Below are 17,810 nucleotides of genomic sequence, written 5' to 3' on the forward strand. Positions count from 1 at the left end.
GCACTTTTCTTCTTTCTAAAAAGAAGCTCTGTTGGAAATGTAAAGACTTTCTGAACACTGGGATTATTGTGTATTTGAGAGATATAATGTCTGTGATGTCATAGAATCCTACCTTTACAAACAGACTGAGGTGATGGGACTAGATGATCGATGCTCATGAGACTGTTCCAAAACAGTTCACTGGACTTTACTCAGAAGTTTCAGATTAAATAACAAAGTTTCCAAACATAGGTCTAAATGTGTCTTTAACCATGTTGTCTTTGTTACTCTGATCATTGATTTCTACTGTTATTTTCTTATCACATGTATTATGACTCTGCATCCTGGAATAATTGGTTAAATGTGTGAATTGATATAAGAGTTTATGCAGCCTCTCTTTGCAGAGAAAATGACAATTTCCTGTATTCTATTAAGAAATAACTGCAATTCAGTATTACTTAACAGATTTAATGTTTTGTTGATTACAGTGCAAGATTATACAAGAAGGTACTTGAATGAAGTCGCAAGCAGCATGTGAAGAAGACTGCATTCTACTGCAAATTCAAAGTCAAAAGCACTGAGACCTAAGAAAATAGTCAGCCACTCTATCCAGATACCTGCTAAAAATGGATGACAATAGACCAGATTCCAGTGCTGCTGATGATATTGATTCCTTTGAGCCAAGTCAACCCCCTCCTGGATACCAACAAGATTCAGTTAGAGTTTTGGCAGTTTTTTTACTATATAGTATGGTGATGTTCTCTGTACCCTTCCTGGCATTTTTTGGAACAAGACATTTCTTGAAGAGCATATTTCATATAGAAGGATTTGCCAATACTGCATGGTCTGTTGTGGCAGCTGTTGTAGTCATAAATGTCATCATTCTGATGTATGCATGTAAGGGATATGAGGATGAAAAAGCTGAAGATGCTGACAAGAAAAAGGAATCAGAAAGTACAGATTCCAAGAAAACCAAGTAGATTAAACACACTAATACATTCCAGCTATGGTACAGGGTGTTTATGTGTGTAGGTGCGTAATATTAAATGACTGATAATATTAAAGGGAACAATAGAATTTTCTTCCACTCAGTGGCAATATGGTACGGGTCATGTGGTTGTAAGCTTGCTTTCAGTACATGGTGGGTTCAATCCCACTGGTAACAGAAGTGAAGGTGGTTTTCTATGGTTTCCCATTTTTACACCAGCCAAATGCCGAGATTGTTCCTTAATTAAGACTATGACTGCTACCTTCCTAGTCCTAGCCCTTTCCTATCCTACTGTCCTCATTAATCTGTAAATATAGTGCTACAAGAAACCACTAGCAATAAAATAGTTCATATATATTTGTCATAACTTAATAAAATTTGGCATGCCATGAGGTGCGTTATTAGCTTTTGTAGCAAACAGTAAGTTACCGTATTTATGCACATGATTACCCCCAACCACCCACCCCCTCTTGTAATTCCTCCTTCCCCTTCCTTAGGAAAAAAAAGGGGGGCTTAATTTTCCTGCCATGATTATGTAAAAGTTTTCAGTAATCAGTGTATTTTCTGTACGGGGGCCATGAACCGATAAGCAAGAATAATAGACTTTAAGTAGTAAAATTGTATCATAGCTGATCATCAGAAAGTAGAAAAGATCACAATATGAAGATAAAGTTGGAATTCAAGAGGACAAATTGGGGCAAATATTAGTTTATATGAAGAGGAATTAGGGGTTGGAATAATTTACCAAGGGTAGGCTATGTTTAATAAACTTCCAAATTCTTTTCAATTATTTAAGAAAAGACTAGGTAAGCAACTGATAGGGAATCTGCCACCTGGATGACAGCGCTAAATGCAGATCAGTGGTGTTCTAACTGTTGCTTCTTGATTGGTGTAAAGTGATATGATCGGATGTCCTAGTGTTCCCATTTGTTTCAAACAGTACTATACCTTCTCATATTCATTTACATCAAAGGATTTTGAGTAATGAAGTAAGCATAATAAAAGACCTTTCTGATATTCTTTGGCTTTCTCCATTATCTGTCGAAGGTTGGCAATATGGTCTGTGGTACCTCAGCCTTTTCAGAAACCAGTTTGTACTTCTGTCACTTCCCTGTCGATAATTGTCAAATGTTTCTGTATGATTTTCAGGAGAATTTTACTGACATGTAGTAAAAGAGCAGTTGTACAATAATTGGAACAGTCTTTAGAGTTGCCTTTCTTTGGAATGGGTATGAACACTGATTGCTGCCATTCACAGGTTTTCCAGATTAGCTGACACAATGTTGTTAGTACTGTTGGTGATACTGGATGGCTAACAGTGATCATGTTTGCAGAAAATAACTGCAATCGTGGTGCAGCATGTGAGTTTGGTTTTAGGAGCCATCATATCTATACTCCCAATGTAAAGAAAAAGAACAATTGCAGTGTGTCAATAAGACAGCCATGTCATTTCAGGGACCAAAATCATGCCAGTATGTAGAAACTGAACAAGAACTGTTAAAAGCTATAACTACATTAAGAAAGGATGGCTATTCAGATTCACACAAAATGCTTACATTTTTAAAGGCACTGGAGATCACATAGGAACTCAGAATAAGAACCTTGCACTTTAAAGCAAGCAGAGTGTGGCTGTGTCATTTCATGAAAAGGAACAACTCTCTTCAAAGGGAGGTATCTGTGCCAACAACTGCAGAAATACATAAACTAACCATTATTTTATCGTGTCTGTTTGGGGTTGTGTGTAAAGGGTCGTTTTGATCCAGGAGTGGTCACTCTCATATTGCAACTTAATGCAGTTGCAGAGGATCGCATTGTCCCTTCATTTGTTGCGTATTTTAATCCTGCTGATTTATTTTATTTTTGAAAGTTCTCTTCTGAAAAAAAATTACCTCATTATGTACATATTTCGGTAAGGAAACTTAACGTATACAGGGTCTCTCACATAAACTAAGACTGAACGCATGGTGTTTGTACTCTGTGCTACTGCAGCTGCCTCAGCCGAAATTATGTCACGTGCGGCCGCCGTGCTTTAAGCGTATATACAGTCTTATATGAAATCTTACCTTATAAAGGATGCTGGAAGTGTCGTCCTTCCTGGGTTATACAGGCATTGTATCTGGTAACCACATTCCAGCTGACGCAGGTGAGTTCTGCCACTGTAATGTTTCTGATTTCATTCGTAATGTTTTCTTTCAGTTCCTCCAATTTGTGAGGATTTGTTTGATACACTTTTTCTTTCAGTTTACCCCACAAGTAATAATCACACGCTGTTAGATCTGGAGAATGAGGTGGGGGGGGGGAAATATACTAGCTCTGATCACTGTCTGCAAACACTTCCGAGATTGTAAGAAGGGAATCTTCTGCTGCATGAGCAGGGGCTGAATCTTGTTGAACCACCCACGTGATTTTTCTTCTTCCGTTAACTGATGGAAGAACGGCATCAAAATGTCATCTTGCTCCCTCTCTGCATTTACTGTTGTCTCGATAAAATAGACCCAATCATTCATCTTGTACTAACAGCACACCAAACACCAATCTTCGTATCATAAACACTATTAAGATTTTCTGAACACCAATAGCGAGAGTAATGACTATTCACACGACATTAAGATGAAACCAGAACTTTTACATACGAAAATATGGTGTTGCAATGATGAGTCTCTCACCATGTTAACAGCTGAGATTCAGACGGGCGATTCATACTTGCCAGGTCGAACATGTGCAGGCTGCTTGCAAGGTCATGAACTATGCCTGTGCCTCCCACAATGCTGTAGTGCAGAGTGCAAACACCGTGTGCTCAGTCTGGGTTTATATGAGGGACCCTGTATACGTTAAGTTTCCTTACTGAAATATGTACATAATGAGGTGTTTGTTTTTTTTTTTTTTTTTTTTTCAGAATAGGATTTTCAAAAATAAAATAAATCAGCAGGATTAAAATATCCAACAAATGAAGGGTCACTGCGATCCTCTGCAGCCGCATTAAGTTGCATTATGAGAGTGACCACTCCTGGGTCAAAACGACCCTTTACACACAACCTCAAACAGACATGATAAAATAATGGTTAGTTTATGTATTTTTGCAGTCATTGGCACAGATACCTCCCTTTGAAGAGTGATTAAAAATTCAATTTACAACTATATTTGTAAGAATAAAAGAATGAATTCATTGCTAGTTACAATATAACCTAATACAAAATACTCTGTTTGACTTGAAAAACAAAATAGAATAAAATGAAATTAATTGGCATGTACTTAACTGTCATATTTACTCTCTGGAAGAGCTATTTTATGCACTTTCAAGGCATTGCCCGCATGTGGGGGTGTGATAGCCAAGTGACATTGCTGCTGGCTTCTCACCAGACTGGTCATGATTCAAAATCTGCCCAATGCAGGTGTGATTTTTAAAATAAAAGGCCTATAGTTCAGATTCCATGAAAAACTACAGGTCCCTTGGCTATGGGCACAATATCAACTGTCGTATCAAGCTATTTGTTTATTTTTATAAAATAATTGAAGACAGCAATACATAAAATGGTAGGTTTTTAGTGCAATTAAGTGACTGAAGCTCAGGTTTCATATCTTAAGTTTTTGTTTTTTCCGAACTATTGTCTCAAAGCGAACCAAAGATGTGATAAGACTTGAGTTATGATGCAGCTTTGGTACAGGGTGATTTTATGTCTGCAGAAGTATACAAGTAAATTAAGTAGATGCTGTTTAAGGAAGACCACTACTACACATTTCAAAAGGCCATTAATTTTTATTTTCAACATACGTAACAATTCTTGTAAAACACTAGAAGCTTTACGGTACAAAAGTTGAGTATACAACAGTGGTAAATGAAGTTTAAGATCACGCATTGAAAGATAATTTTGGCGACTGTCAACCTTATATTGACATCCAATCTTCTGATAAAAATGTAAAAAAGTTGTTTTGATATATAATCCTTATTGAAAGGGACTTTTTATAACATTTTAAAATCCAATATTATATTCTGGTTTTGTTAACAGGAAAAAAGAAATCGTAACTTAAAATCCATTTGACGTGTTACAAATATTGTCAGAAGGTTTTCATTCTGTCACAGCAAAAAAACAAGAAAGAATATTTGCACATAGATTTAGGACATTAAGTCAGCAAGAAAATGGGAAAATTGCTCATTGTTTGAATGTCAAAAATGTATGCCTTTGAAACAGTGAGTGTGCAAAGGTTGAGCATGTAGGCTGTTAGACATTCCACAGTAGTAATAAAGATGACAAGAGGAGAGCTTGGCACTCTTCATTTATAACAAGGCTATTTAAAAGGTTAGAAGTTTTAATTAGACCTTCTGAACATTTTTCCGGCTATGATATTTTACTTGTTAAAGGTTTTTTTATCTGATATAACATTAAAAGAACAATATACAGAAAGTTTCTAGCTCAGCTCATTAGAAAGAAATGTATACATGTCAAAAGAGATAGTTCCTTTGCTACTTGATAGTATGACATTAAGCCACTAACACAAAATAATTTCTCTGGTATTTTCAATGAAAATCTAGTGGGAAGATTAGCTTTAAGTAATGTTGACAGTCAAAAATAACTTAAGGAAAGCTGACCATAAGCTTTTTTCCAACACTTTATGATTGCTGTTGATTCAAGAAATTTGTAATTTCACTTTCAGACTGTTGTTGATGGTGCAGGGCAGTGTAGGGATTACAGAGAATATACTGAGGAATGCTGACTTGAAAATTTGATTTTATTTTAGTTCTATACAATCTTCTCTTTCCTGGCCTTTTCCCAATTACTTGGGGACACATTTATGTGTTGTACGTAAATGAAGAGCTGCCTCTGTGGATCAGTGGTAGTGTCGGCCTCCGGATCCCAATATGGCGGGTTCAAACCTGGCAGAGGTAGTCATATTTTTGAAGGGCGGAAAAAAGTCCATTCGACACTCCATGTCGTACGATGTCGGCATGTAAAAGATCTCTGGTGACACATTTGGTGTTTACCTGACAAAATTCATTAAATCTCAGCCATAGACGCCCAAGAGAGTTTTGGTTTACTCGGTCTGCCATCTAGTGGGCCTGGAGTAAAACAGAACGTTGAAATTGACGAGCAGACAACCAGATGGCGTCAAATTGAAATGTCTGCAAATGGTAGCTGAGGCCACGCAATTATTATTATTATTATTATTATTATTGTAAATGAAGATATGTATTAAGGCAAACACAAACACTTAGCCCATCAGGTTGAGGAAAAATCCTCAGCATGGCCGGGAATCAAATTGGGACCCCTCTGAACCAAAGGCCACTCGGGCAAAGAGCCGGTCTCTCTGTGTTTTATACAATATAATGTGTGCCCTCCCTTTTGGAGGCTATGAACAATGAAGGACATCTTAGAGAACTGATCTGATTTTGAAATGAAATTAGTAACTTGTTTCCAAGTTTTGCAATATTCATTTGCTGGCTAAATTGACAGCTATAGAGCAGTTAATTACCGCACAGAACATTTCTTTGTGTATGCCAGTTTTGCCTCAGTACTGCTAGTCAGTCTTCTTCTCAAATATAAACTTCCTCCTACCTAAAGAGCTTTGACTTTTTTTTTCATCTTAGGGAATAGGCCAGGAACCCTTAATGGACATTTTTTTTATCTGCTTTGTAAATAGGATATAGCACGTCTCTGGTGAGAAGATTGATTTGGATACCTCCTTTGTTGAATAGTTCTGGGCAAGTTTCTTGAGACCTACTTCATGTTTTCCTGGTGTGGATTTTTAAAATTGTGAATTAGGAGGTATTGTATAAAACAATGTACTCAGTTTATTGCTGATTACGTAAAAAAATGTACTTCCCTGTTGTAAAACATTGGGTAGTAATATAAGAAGCAGCTGCGATTTTCTATCACATATTATCGACTTTGCTACTATCTGTGTGAGAATCAGCCTGTGTACTGGTAAAGCTTAAATAGTTTGATTTTTGTATCCAGTGTTCCTCGTCAGCAAGGATTTGTGATAATTGTAATTTCTTAAAATAAACAAATTTTATTTCTTTATTTTCTGTAAATCTTTCATTGCTCTGCTTGTCTTTCTACCGTCATATTCCTTGAAAGTGATTTGTAGTCATGTCTCGTATTATTTTTAGAGAATGTTTGCCCAGTTGTACTGTATCTTAAAATAATTATCATCACCACAAACACCATATGTTTTAAAAATTATTTCCTGTGATTACAAGAAGTTCAAATGCATGTATCCACCTACAATTGAATACCTAACCAGCATTCTGCCTTGAAATTGATCTTAGTACCTTCACTTATTAGTCTTAAGTGTGACCTATCAAAATTGTTGCATGTTAAGGACATTGATCTGGTATTCATTCAAGAAACACATGCTGCAATAGAGGGAAAAATCATGGTACAACTTATAATAATGTTCATACCTCCATGGTAAATATAAGTCTTGCTATGAAAACAAACTTTCCTTTTTGCAACAACAACTGAAATGAAAACCATTAATTTGGTTGGTTGAAAATGAAAATGAAAACCGACAACCTGTTTTCCAGTCATTGACCGGGTCAGGAATGTAATGAATGAAGCAGATATAGGTTGTTAGTACGATGGGGTCGCCGCTCCCAAAGTGATTATTAATGAATTATAGATGCTATGAAATGATATTGGAGAGTGTTGCTGGAATGAAAGATGACATGGAAAACTGGAGTACCCGGAGAAAAACCTGTCCCACCTCTGCTTTGTCCAGCACAAATCTCACATGGAGTGACCGGGATTTGAACCACGGTGTCCAGCGGTGAGAGGCCGACGCGCTGCCGTCTGAGCCACGGAGGCTTCTTTTGGTCGGTTATTGGACATTATAAATTTTCCATCTAACTCATTCCTGGCTGCCAGCGTTTCACCACAGTGTGCTAAGTTGGGCTCATCAGTTGGTACTTAGCACACCCACCAAGACGCACGGCTAGTGCATATTGTGGAGATCACTGCGTAGGCTACTTGGAGCCACCGGCAGTACCAATGCACTATGAGAGACTTTGTCTCCTTACCAAAAATTGATGCCTGCTTGGCCATCAGATGATATAGATGTTGAACACATCGTAAATCATGTGGTCCCTGGCTGCACTGTCATTAAACATCTTAATAGGGAGTATTGTCATCTGTTGCATTAATAATGGCTTCACAATGCCTTCTCATGCTTCCGACACGAAGTGCCAGGCGTTCAGTTGAAGTCGATGTCCTCGCTCTTCTAGAAGGCAGTCTTCAAGGGCTTGTAGTGTTTGGGGTGGTGGATTTCTCACTTGAGTGCATTGCTCCAGTTGGTCCCAGACTTGTTTGATCAGATTCAATTCGGGACTTCTGGATGGCCAATCCATTCATTTCTCGCAGTGCTCTTGCAGAAATCTCCAAAGGATGTTGGCCTCATGCATGAATATTGCACTTTCTCCAAGGTGCCTCACGTGAGGAATAATCATGTGGCACCCAGATCTCATCAGCGCACTTCGAGGAGTTAATGTTCCATTGTGAACGCTCAGGATATCAGTTTTCCTGTCAGGAATTATGCCTGCCCACATTATAACAAATTCACCTCCATAAGCAATGGTAGATTGAACAGCTGTCAGACAAAATCATTCCCTACATCTACTCCAGACTCACACACGACCATTTGAATAATATAATACCAAACGGGGTTCATCTGAGTACAGCCCAGGATACCAGTGCAGCTTATGTCTAGCAAACTGCACTCTCCTGTCATGATGTCTATCTAATGGAGCTTCTTCATTGGATTGTTGGGATCTTAAATTGGCCTCTCAAAGCCTGTTTCTGACTGTTTGGTCACTAACTGGTATTCCAGAAGCCTGTCATAGGTCTACCTTTATTCCTCATCCTGTAAATTGGCACTTTCAGAGAACATGTAGAACTAGGCGAGTTTAATGTGCAGTTAGGATCGCGCAGCTGTGAGCTTGCATCGGGAGATAGTGGGTTTGAACCCCAATGTTGGCAGCCCTGAAGATGGTTTTCTGTGGTTTCCTACTTCCACACAAGGCAAAGGCTGTACCTTAATAAAGGCCACAGCCACTCCCTTTCCACTCCTAGCCATTTCCTATCCCACCGTCACCATAAGACTTATCTGTGTTGATGCAACGTAAAAAAAAAACTTGTAGACACACAACAATCCTGTCCTCTTTGTTGTTTTCTTTTTTGGCAACCCATGCCAGGACAGCTGGCAACACTTAGTTTTCTGGGGAAAATTTCCGCAGATACCAAGTCATATTCCGAGGAACCCCTAGCATTCTGGCAACATACTTATGCGAGTAACCTTCTTGAAGCAGAGTAAGTGCACAAGTGGCTTCATTCAATGACTGTTGCTTCCCCTGTTGCCTACAACAGATCACACAATGAGCCACGACTTGAAAAACCACACACTACACCAACCAACACACTTCGAATTGAGGCACTTGTTCTTTTCAAGTGACGCAGACACCTCCCAAATATGCGGATGAGTGTGGATTCTTCTGTTATGGAAACAGGACATGTTACATGTAATATAAGTAATATTTATGCTATATTGTCAACATTGAACAGTTTTATGATATTATCAATAAGAAGTTCCACCATTACAGTACTCAGAAAGTTAAAACAAAGTTAAGGAACATCTTTTGTCCTTCTTGGGGACATCTTCAGCCTTGCAAAGAACAAAAGTTAAATGGTAAAGATAAAAGCATATTTAAAATGTTGTTACAATACATAAAGTCTATAAAGTATATTCAATGTTGAGTTTTTTGTATACCATTTAACAACAAAGTGGCAACATGTAATTAAAAATCCACTTAAAAGTTCAGCCGTTAATCAAAGTACGCATATGAAAAAAAGTCTTGTTATAGCCAGTACAAATAGGTTATTAACGAAACAACTTGTTGCACAGTCTTAATTCTCCTGCTACTATTTGTAGTATAATGCATTCCATTGATAGGTTGATAAATTTAAAAACAGTGTGTAGTAAAATCAAACTTATTTACACTGGAGAACTTTTCATGCTGTGTTGGAATTTGAATTGCCAGGCTTGGTAAGACAGTCTCGTATGAAAAGTAATTTCCTCACTGTTCCATCCTCGTCTTGGCAAGCCTTTGTGTGGCCTTGTGCTGTGTACTGAGTGTGATCTACTGTATAAATAAGTTTGATTTTACTATGCACTGTTTTTAATTTTATCAACCTATCAATGGAACGCATTCTATTATAAATAGTAGCAGGAAAATCAAGACTGTACAAGAAGTTATTGTTTCATTATTAACCTATTTGTATTGGCAATCATATTTTAATACTTTAATTACCGTAATGACTAAACTTTTCAAGTGAATTTTTAATTGCTGTTGCCACTTTGTTGTTAAATTGTACATAAAGACTCAATAGTGAATAGTCCTTAATAAATTTAAGTTTATTGAAAACATACAGGATGTATTGTAACAACATTTTAAATATGCTTTTACCTTTACCATTTAACTTTTGTACTTCACAAGGTTAATGGTGTCCGCAAGAGGGACAAAACATGTTCCTTTAACTCTGTTTTAATTATTAAACTTTCTGAGTAAATTTAAAGGTGAAAATTTTCATTGAAAACATATCATTCAAGAGGACATGTTATTGCCGTAATAGGTCCAACCCCTATCAAATACAGTAGAGACAATACGGTACGCGACACTCAGCGAGATATCGAGGGACAGCTATTAGAGCTCTCCCTAGCAGGTAGACCTGAGAACTACTGATTCTGTCATTAGAGCACGTGTATTTGTGTGTGAAGTTATTGGTGTTATTTATGCGTTTTCAGTGAGTTGACATAATTAAATAGTAGCGTGTGTCATTCCTTGATATCTCCTCTCAACATGAAAGGAAAGGTATGTGCTGTGTTTGGCTGCAGTAACTATGAAGTAGAGAAGAATGCGCGGTCTTTCTTTCGCTTCCGTCGTGACAAGAAAATGTAAGTAATATTGTGTTTGCATATACGAGGACGGTTTGAAAAGTTCTCGGAATCACCACTCGATGTCAGTGCTAGAGCAACGAGGTTCCCGCGCAATAATCACATCCTTTGTGAGTGAACACATGGCGCGTCAGTGCTCTAGCTGCAGGAGTGTGGTAGTGACGACTGTTTGTTGTTGTTCCCGCGTAGTGATTTGTGAAAATAGAAAAAACTGAGATTCGAGCAGTGATCAATACTTTGTAAAGAAAGGTATGAAAGCAAAGGAAATTCATGCCGACTTTCAGAACACACTGGGGGACTCTGCTCCTTCATTTTCAACTGTTGCCAAGTGGACCAGCGAGTTTAAATTTGGTCGGGAGAGCTTGGATGATGATGATGAGTGTACTGGACGGCCAAAAAGTGTTACAACCCCAGAATTTATCGCAAAAGTGCATAAAATGGTCATGGAGGATTGTCGACAAAGTGCGGGAGATTGCTGAAGCTGTAGGTATTTCTTCTGAACGGGAATATTATATTTTAACCGAAGAATTGGATATGGAAAAATTATCCGCAAGATGGGTGCCGCGGCTCTTGACATTGGACAATAAACGCACCAGATTGGAAATGTCCGAACAAAGTCTGGCCCGTTTTCAGTGCAACCAACAAGATTTTTTGCACCGGTTTGTGACTGCAGATGAAACTTGGGTCCACTACTATACCCCGGAGACAAAACAGCAGTCAAAGCAGTGGAAACATGCTGATTCACCACCACCAAAGAAAGCAAAGGCAGTGCGTTCGACCGGAAATGTCATGGCCTCAGTTTTCTGGGATGCAAAAAGCATTCTGCTGATAGAATATCTTCCTAGTGGCCAAACAATTACGGGGCAATGCTATGCAAACCTCCTAGACCAACTACAGGAAAAGATACGCGAAACAAGGCCTGGCTTGGCAAGGAATAAAGTCATCTTTCATCAGGACAACGCTCCGCTGCACACAAGTGTCATTGCCATTGCAAAACTTCATGAACTGGGGTACGAATTGTTGCCACATCCACCTTATTCACCTGATTTGGCACCATCAGACTTTCATCTATTCCCCAAGCTGAAAATTGTCCTCGGTGGGCGGAGATTTTCTACAAGGGAAGAACCGACAGCCGAATTGGAGAGGTATTTTGCAGGCCTGGAGGAATCTCATTTTTGAGATGGACTCAAGGCATTGGAACATCGCTGGACCAAATTCATTAGTCTACAGGGAGACTATGTTGAAAAATAAAAGCAGTTTCACCGAGGTAAGATACTTAATTCTAGTACATTCCGAGAACTTTTCAAACCACCTACGTATATTCTTCTAGTGACAGAGATTTTTATAGTACTTCATAATCTTCTGACCTGTTCGACCCATCTTTTAACTGGTTTAAAATATAATACGCATATTTTATTGTTTAATGCAGCAGTTAACCTTCAATACCGATGTGCTGTTGTAGGTGTGATCTGTGGGTTTTGAAATAACACAAAAGTGATTTGGATAAGGTGTACAAGAAAGAAGAGACGTTACGCTTATATAAGAATTATAAGATCTGTTCAGATCATTTTCAGGCCAGCAGACTTTAAAAATCCTCGACTATACAGCCAAGGGTATGTTACATTTTTACTCTAATTGTACATCGACAACATTTTCATACTTTTCTTTCTTTTATTCCTCTTCTCGGATTAAAGCCGGGATTTTATAGGTTTTCTTTCTGTTAGTAGGCTTCATGTTAAGAGGAAAATTGTCCAGCTTTTAAATGTTAATTCATTGCACCATGTGTGTAAGGAATTGCCGATATTTTTATTGACAAGTGTCTTAATGTGATGATACAATGTTTTTAAATGACAAAAAAGACAAATCTAACCATAAAAGTTCAGGCAGGAATGCTAAAGCAAGAAAGTAATGCATAAATGAAAGATCAACCCATTTCACATCTTGTTTATATGTCTAATTTCAGTCTTTAAATAATAACCTTTTAATAATTCTTCATTCATTTGTCCAGAATTGCTTTAGCAACTTCGAAGTTAATATCTCAATAATACTTTCTTTCTAGACGTAATTTATTTATCCATTTTCGTATATGCATTTCCATTCATATTTTAATTTAGTGCGACTTTTCGGGTCAAGTCACTAGGAGCGCCACCGTCGAATTGTCTCCCATTTCAACAAGGCTAAATCCGTAATTGTCGCGTATTGTCTACTTTATTTGCCCCTATCCCACTATGCATCCATGCATGTTGGGAACTCCTAAAGGTGTGACCAAATTTCTTTTCTTTTGAGCAGTGTATATGCAAATACTACATACAACCTGTGACAATAAAGTTCGGTGAATGAAGTCAGAACGGTCGATCCGGCAACACTGATGACACAACGCTGCACCTGCGTAGCAGCCGGTTTTGACCACCTGCTCCCAACGTTGTTCAGTTGAACATCGTGTGTGTGTGTGTGTGTGTGTGTGTGTGTGTGTGTGTGCGTGCGTGCGTGCGTGCCGTGTAAGACCTCTTTGATACAGTGCGTTAGTTTTGAACTGCCAATAGGAATATGAACGACCAAAATATCAATGTACGGTTTTGTTTTAAGCTTGGCAAGACGCCGAATGGAACACATGCGATGCCGGTACGTGTTTATGAAGATCAAGCACTGTCCTTGAAGTGTGTGTACAAGTGGTTCGCCCGTTTGCGAGGAGGCCGGGAAGGTGTTTCTGACAACCCCCGTAGCGGAAGACCGGCGACCGCCGTCAGTGACGAAAACATTGAAAAGGTGAGGATATTAATCACGAACGATCGCCGATTAACTGTGCGCATGATAGCGGATGAACTGCAGATTAACCGTGAATCCGTGCGACAAATCGTTACTCAGAAGTTAGGGAAGAGGAAAATGTATTCTCGTCTTGTGCCACATCACTTGACTGACGATCAGAAGCAGGCACGTTTAGAGGCTTTGCAGGATTTTGTCGAAATGGCGGATGCGACACCAAATTTCTTGAACTGTATTCTCACTGAGGATGAAATCGACTGTCTCAGGTACGACTCTGAAACTAAACGGCAAAGCATAGAATGGCGTTCTCCGGGATACCCTCGTCGGAACAAGGTCAGAGCAGAAAAGTCACGCATCAAAATCGCTTTGAAAGGAAAAAGATTTGACGATATTCCTGACATCCAACGAAACAAGACGAGGCTTTTGATCACCATCCCAAAGGAAGCCTTCCTGCAAAGTTTCCAGGACATGCATTGCCGATCTCAGCAGTGCATAGTTATGGGAGGACTATTTCGAAAGGCAGAAAAGGTCACTGTGGTGCATTGTTCATCTATGTTGAAAGTACAACACTATTCACCGAACTTTATTGTCACAGGTTGTATGTCTGAAAAAATCTGCAGCAGACAAATTCATTTCGCCCCTTACAGATAATAACCTAGCCACCTGGGGTGTAATCCAACCTTTCCAAGCGCCAGTTCCAAGCCCGGATAATTGGGAAGATGAAAGACCAGTATTTTGATCTCAAAGGTTTCCGGGAGGTCAAGTCTATAAGTCTGGTAAAACTCAAGAAATGGTTACATACTAACAGCATTTCTGCTAGTGCTTCCTAATAGTCCTATCCTTGTGTGGGGAGGGCCAAGGGCGTGTCCGCAACGCCTTTTAATGGAGACATCTTTGCTAAGGTCGGGTAAAAGAAGAGTCCCCGGTCCTCCCGGTAACAGATCAATGATTTAGCAACATGGAAAGTTCGATGTATATACAGCACCCATAAAGCGAATAGGCTCACGGATAAACTGATCAATTTAGCGGATTGGGATATGAGAATACCGCATAAAGTGAAGTCAGTTCGGGCATCTCACTGGACGGCCACAAAGAGAAGTCCCATTGCCCAAGCATATCCCCTGCATTTGGTTATAGGCACGTTTCGGTAAAACTCTAAACCCATAAAAGCCTCCAATAAAATTTAATGAACCGACTGTGGACAACTCCAGCTGAAATCATCCCACGTGAAAGTGGGAGTTGGAACAATAGGGTCACACCTAGAAGAAAAACGAGAAAAGAAGATATCAGAAGAGGACAGAGAGACGCCCCTTGATAAAGTGGTTGGTCCTAGGTGCACGACGTCATAAGTGTCGTAGGCATTATTCAACCGAATATAAAATCGGAAACTTCAACCGCCCTACGGAAGTAATAATCTCAGTCAGTTCGTTTTCGATATTGAGAGGTGAATTAAGGACAAAATACAATGCTCATGTCTTTATATAATTACGAATAATGCCTGTGATAAGTTCATTCATTCATTCAGTTAAGTGCTAAACTATAAGGTGGATAATTAATTATATGCAACTACGTCGTAAAAATGTGTGAAGTGGATTCGTCCAAGGGAAGGCGCCGGATGGCGGTAAGCCGTTACAAATCCACTAGGAGAAATAACACCAGTGACGCCTATAATTTTATTTAAATGTTCCCGAACGGTTTTCATGCATTTTGGAACTGTGCAATGGCACCAAGTTTTGGAATCATAGAAAATAATTATTTAGTTGATTAATTAAGCTGCAGACATCCGAGATAGCAACGTGAATTGACCATATCATTCCGCTACCCCCTCTCCAAAAACTAGTTCCGGGGCGTGGTTTGAGAATTTCACAAAATATGCCGACGACGCCGTGAAAGGAGGAGTCAAGGAGCTGTAAGTCAGGCTACGAATAGTCAGTTATAAACTGTACACTACCGAGCTCGATAGCTACAGTCGCTTAATTGCGGCCAGTGTCCAGTATTCGGGAGATAGTAGGTTCGAACCACACTATCGGCAGCCCTGAAAATGGTTTTCCGTGGTTTCCCATTTTCACACCAGGCAAATGCTGGGGCTGTACCTTAATTAAGGCCAGGCCGATTCCTTCCCACTCCTAGCCATTTCCTGTCCCATCGTCGCCATAAGACCTATCTCAGTCGGTGCGACGTAAAGCAACTAGCAAAAAAAAGAACTGTACACTCAGGCAGTCTGTTTACAGTCTTAAGTCGTGAAGTTAACAGTGTGATACATTCATGCTGGTCCCTGTGGTGTAGATCGCCCGGAGGTCCCGGGTTAGATTCTTGGCCAGGTCGGTGATTTTTCTCTCGATCTGAGGGCCGGTTCGAGGTCCACTCAGCCTACGTGATTAGAACTGAGGAGCTATCTGACAGTGAGATGACGGCCCCAGTCTCGAAACCCCAGAATAACAGCCGAGAGGATGCGCCGTGCTGACCTCACGACCCCTCGTAATCTGCAGGCATTTGGGATGAACAGCGGTCGCTTGGCAGGCCAAGGCCCTTTCAAGGGCGTAAAGTGCCGTGGGGTTACATTCATTCCTTCGTCTTACAGTCAGTCAGCATTCAGCTATGATTTTTTTATCAGCAGGATTTGCCGGTTATTTGGTATCAGTCGCTTCGCAGCATTAACTACGTCTAGGAAGAGAGTAGGAAATATACCAAGATTTCCGTGGAGCAGTGCCTTTCGACGGGTCCGACTCGGCGAACATTTGTAAGTGGTACTTCCATAAACTTTAATCAGACTTGCATTATTGGAAAAGTAATGTGGGATGCAGTCATATAATTAATTTAACAAACTAAAAAAATGCTGAATATTGAAGGTAGATTGTCAGAGAAGCGGCCATAATAATCTAGCTAGTGACAAAATTAAATAAAGAAGGAAGGATTTTAAAGACAGTACGGGTAAGCTCATTAACGTCACGGTTTGTACAAGATAAGAATAGCCGGTAGCATTCACATAGCTGTAAGCAAAGACGGTCAAGGAGACATTCCAAAGGAGAGTCCAATATCTAGAGAAGGGTAATGACCATTAACTTCTGTTCACAAACAAATAACGAGAGCCAGTATCTGCAGAGGCAGAAGAGGTGTGAACAGCTGATCGGAAAAAAGGATTATGCCGATTAGGTGAAACGTTTTATTCCAGATGCAAACTTGGGTTGTAATCTAACCGTCTTACTAATAAAAGTCCTTATACAGTTGCTTAACACTTGTATAGTTATACAGTGAATAGTTTTTTTTTGTTTTTGCTAGTTACTTTACGTCGCACCGACACAGATAGATCTTATGGCGACGATGAGACAGGGAAGGGCTAGGAGTGGGAAGGAAGCGGCCGTGGCCTTAATTAAGGTACAGCCCCAGCATTTGCCTGGTGTGAAAATGGGAAACCACGGAAAACCATTTTCAGGGCTGCCGACAGTGGGGTTCGAACCTACTATCTCCTGAATACTGGATACTGGCCGCGCTTAAGCGACTGTAGTTATATACAGTGAATAAACCCTGTATAAGCGTTTTATATTTTTCTTACTAATAAACGTGGTATACGAATTGTATTACTATACATCACGTATACACTCGTTCCAAGGCGTAGGAATCTCTTCCTGCAGTTCACTGGCGTTTTTCACACGTTCGTCGCCTTTATGATCGCTTCTGCTGGTTATCTACGAGCAAAACGTTCCGGAAAGTCGCGCAGTAGCACTGCATATCGAAAAGGCAGTGGCAACACAAAGTGAGACAGCTGGAAATTGGCTTGTACTGATATCAACATTTCTTCAGCTTGCTTGTGTAATGAACGCCAAAAAATAAATGGGAAAGCTTAAGAAAAGATCAATAGATCCTAACTGGGATAGTACGGAAAACGTAGGCAATTGTAATTGAATCGGAGAGTTGAAAAGTGTACACATTCCAAAATCCTTACTTTTCAGGAGAAATGAAAACCTGTTTTGTAGCCAAAAGAAAGGTTTGATCAAAAAAGTTTCTATTCGGCATTTATACATCATATTTCTGCGTATTCAACTACAAAGTATGGAAATCATATTTCGTACGGATTTCAAGTTACACCATTTTTTTATGTCGAGGAATATGTCCCTTTTTAGGGTACTCAAATGTG

The sequence above is a fragment of the Anabrus simplex genome, chromosome 1 (assembly GCF_040414725.1).
Source record: "Anabrus simplex isolate iqAnaSimp1 chromosome 1, ASM4041472v1, whole genome shotgun sequence".
Taxonomy (NCBI): Eukaryota; Metazoa; Arthropoda; class Insecta; order Orthoptera; family Tettigoniidae; genus Anabrus; species Anabrus simplex.